We start from the raw sequence: 4,796 nt of genomic DNA on the forward strand, positions 1-4,796 counted from the left end.
TTTGGCATTTGTTGTCTTGAAAAATATTCTATAAAGTTATAATTTTATAAGATGCTGTTTATCGCTCTATATCTAATAATGTAACTCATAGTTCATTTTGTAGAAAATTACAGGAAATGATCGTTTCTTCGGAAGATCTTAATTTCTGATATAGCTTATGGACTTGATAAAATCAAGAAGTTTCCTTGTTTAGTTGAGTTTCTTTTCATATTCTTCCTTTTTATTAACAGAAGATATTTTAGAAGCCATTTGCTCACATCGCATAATTTTAAATCAAAAATTATAGTTGATCAAAATTAGAACTTTTTACGAAAATTTTATCTGCTTTACTAAGCTCTTTTCAAATATTATTTATTGGTTTATTTTTAGTAAAATAAAAAAACAAATTAAATGTAAAACATAAATATTTATCTAAATATATAATGCCCATAGGCATAAAGAGGGCCTTTTTTATACCCATCGTGGTATCCGCCACAATCGAAGTGAGAGATGGGACCCAACATATCCGGGCCCATAAAAAATTTCTAGGAATTGTTCACCCAAAATTACCCAAATTTGATTACGGATCACCTAGAGTATTTCTAAATTTTAGAATTTTCTTATCACCGTAACAATTTAAAAATAGAAAATAGAAAATAAACAAGAAATGAATAAAATATTGAGAATTATGAGTGAAAATGAGATTTATAGACCTACACTACACATAAATTTGTAAATTCACCTATAATTTTAAAAGTTACAACGTTTTATAAATTTAATGTATACACCTATTCCCAGTTTTTTGCTTGGTGGCTACGTTTCAAAGAACGGTGCATAAAAAGTACAGTACATCCTATTGAAAAACGCTTGATAAGATCGACAACTTTAATGGAACGAAAAAATAAACAAGCTACAAAAGAAGCACGAGTTTTTTTTTACTCTAACATCATTTATCATTAATACTATTTGCACGTAAATTACTAAACATGAACACAGGAAACATAAAATCAACATACAGCATTCTCTGATGTACTGTACTGTGCTTAAAAAGTGATAACGCGGTTGACAAAAGAAAACTGATCCTCTTTTTACACGATCGATTTTTTACACGGGGTAAAACACTTTTTATTTGAACATTTTTAAATTTAACTTTTTGTTAAAATTGTGTTATTGTTTAAAAAGTTACTTTTTTTGTTGAAAGACTGGTTTTAAATTTACATGTTTCTAAATTTATTTCAAGATCGCGTAAAAGGAGGGATAGATGTATAATAACAATATTTGCATAAACAGGATATGTAAAAATTATGTTAAAATGAAAAAAAAGTTTATCCAACATTAATAAGCATTTAACACCAAAATATTTATCGTACGTGAAATATTCAAGACCGTCGACAGCTTGTAGCCGAAGGATAGAACGGGATTTTGCCATTTTTTGAACAAATAAACTAAGTTGAACATTTCTTTATTAATTAAAAGCAATTTTAAATATTCAAGTTTTTCTATTAGTAGCAATGATATTAATTTATAAATTTCCTCCGTGCCTAGAGAAAATCCCAAGTTCTCTCTCTCCTGATGGTCCTGGGAATATTACTTATGTAACGTTAAGGTCTCAGCCTGTTGTCCATTGTTATCAACACGTAATGTTTGCAACCGAGCCAGTCTGAAACAAACCTTTCGTATATCTACATACGATAAATCGTTAAACGATTTAGCGGATCTTGTTGAAATTGTTCTCGGAACTTCTTACGGACTATAAGATCAAAACTCCTCCATTAAGCTTGCCATCTTTCTTCTTTCTTCTTGAGTTAACCTTCTATGTCCCATTATGTCTGAAAAAAACTAAAATATAATATAAATGTTTTTCCATATATGTGTTAATATAATTTTGACATACTCTGTATAATAAGATTCCATGTGGCCTCCTACTTTTATTAAGACGATGTTTAGTTGTTACGAGAAGTATGCATTATTCATGGCATTTGTCCGACGTTTTGAAGAAAAATTCCTGTAGGAAAATAAGAAGATTCTTGAGTATGTCTTTATTATTTCGTAATGACTAAAATCTAACCGTAAGTTAAAAGTTAAAAGATTAAAAAGCTTAAAGAAAGAAAAAGGCTAAGAAAATTATTAAACAAAATAATATATTATCTTTATTGTGTTTTGTATTTAATTAAATGACTATAGAATAGATTTTTAAAAACATTTCTACATGTTAAAATTTTCCAGTTTAATATAAGTTTAAAAAGTTTAACATAAAAATATAATATAAGCATAAATATAAGCTTTAAAAATCTTGTAAATTGGGATAATAAAGTATTATTTAAGTGTATACAGATTCTAAAAACTACAGATGAAAAGTTATTGATGTGAGGCAGTAAGGAGAACTCCATTTCTCTGTAATTCTTCTACATTATCAGTATCAGCATCATTAACAAAGAACAGGAGGAAAAACTGAGAATATTTAAACTGTTAATGAAGACAACGTTAATTCAATAATTTAATTAATAATTCATATTCAATGTAAAAATACAAATTATTATTCTAAATAATAATTCGTATTTTTGACATTGTTAATTTTACATTTTATTTAAAAGTTTTTACTGTGATTTCAGCATATTATAAAAGTATGTATTATAATTTATTTTATAATTTAATTATTTTTAAAATTATTTAATAAGTTTTTTAAAATTGAAAATAAGTACAATTATATTTTAATTAATTTTTAATAGTTTTTTCATATTTCTTAGCACAGAGCTTCTATCTTTTTATCTATTATTATTTTGTTTTATTTGAGAAATTACATTCCAAAATCAAATTATATTCCTGTAAAAAAAATTCGAAAAAAATATAATAATACGAAATTAGAAGAAAAATTTTAATATTTTAACGCATAATTCAAATTATTTAGATATTTTTACATACATAGTAAAATTATGAAAAATTAAATTAATAAAAATAAAACTGTGAAAAAATAAATTTAAATATTAAATTAGTAAATAGGTACTTATAAGTTTAGTTAATAAAATAAACTGTACAGTAAACTTTAGAATTAATTTAATAAAAGGATAACAATATACCAAAATTGGTTTATACAGCTGAAACAACATGAAAATCCATTAAAATGTTAACGATATTTTAAATTTCATCACTAACTCCATCGTGTTAAAGTTTCGAGAAAATTAAATATTAAATCAATCAACCAATCAAACTTTATTGTTCTCATAAAATATAATGCAGAGATTAAGGAAACTCATTTAGAATCTTCAAAAACTTATAATATTGAATGATATATGTTGAAATTAAATTTTGTTTTTTAACAAATATCAGCAAAAGTGTTCGAATAAATAGAAACAAGAAATACATGTTTTATTTTTAAAGTAAATAATAGTATATTTTATAAATAAATATTATAAATAGTTTTAAATGATAAATCAAATACATTTTATTTTTTATATATTTAATAAATTTTTAAAATTTGTAACAAAATTTAGCCTGTTTTTTATTTCATTTTTAGTCATTATTATTATTATTATTATTATTATTATTTTAAAAATAGTATGTAAGCAAATGTTAGTAAATGAGGTATATTGCTCTCATATGTATTGTTAAATGTATGTTTTCTCACGTTTCTGGAAAATAAATTGATTTATGAAGCGATTAGGGATTAGATATTAACATAGATAATTCAATTAAGGTAAATTTTACTTTTTTATAGTATAAAATAATGAAATTAATTTATAAGTTTAAACGATCTTTATTTCTTTATCGAATTGAACTTTAAATGCAGAAAATGAATAGTAAATGTTATGTCAGTGTATAAAATATTAAAATTTTGAATGATTATTATATAGTATTTCTTAGGTGTCACTTTATGTTAGTTACAGCCTTGCTGATAACTATCTCTGTTTTCTTCTTAGTTTCTTTGATTTATCTTTCTTATCGATTGATAGAGATTTTTCCGGGATTTATCATTACAAGATACTGAAGATCACAAGCAGATGTAAGAAGAGAAATGTATTATTGTCAATATAAAGCGATACATTTTACACTTGAATTTCTCTTTAACTTGCGTTTAAAAACTTGAGATAAGTCCGAAGAGTTATACATTTTTAAAATAAATATTATATATAAAGATATAAATGTTTCAAAAATTTGGTTATTTGATATATGAAAAAATATTTGAATTACAGTATTAATGTATTCTATGATTCATTATTAATTGTTTAGCAGAAACTCTGTCACATCTTTGTATAAATCTATATAAATTTTACATATTTTCCTTCTGTTATATTATTGCAAGATTCAACAAATCGTTTATCGCTAGAAGTACCAAGTTTAAAATTAATACTTATATTTTGAAAAATTATAACTTTCAGATCATCGAGTTTCTTATATCTCTTATATATAATAAATTAAATTATTAGATTTCGATGTTACAAATCAAAAACGGCAGTGTATACAGAGATATGTAGTGTTTAAAACACTATTAACTAACACTACTAACACCAGTGGCGTAGCGTAGTGGGGGCGGCAGGGGCGGCCCGCCCCGGGCGGCACTTTTAGGGGGCGGCAAAATTTCACAAAAAATAATATCATCTTGTAAAAATTTTTGTAATAAAAATGTGTGATTATCATATTGCAAAACATATATACATGACTTTTTTATTTGTTACCTGTACAATACACAATAATGATGATTGTTCTTGTCGAAATGTTTTTTAGAATTACTGTATATTTTAGTCTTTTAAATTCAGATACCCAAATAAGGGGGCGGCAAAATTTTCCTCCGCCTCGGGCGGCTGATTTCCACGCTACGC

The sequence above is a fragment of the Centruroides vittatus genome, unplaced genomic scaffold (genome assembly GCF_030686945.1).
Source record: "Centruroides vittatus isolate TY-2023 unplaced genomic scaffold, ASM3068694v2 contig_299, whole genome shotgun sequence".
NCBI classification, from domain to species: domain Eukaryota; kingdom Metazoa; phylum Arthropoda; class Arachnida; order Scorpiones; family Buthidae; genus Centruroides; species Centruroides vittatus.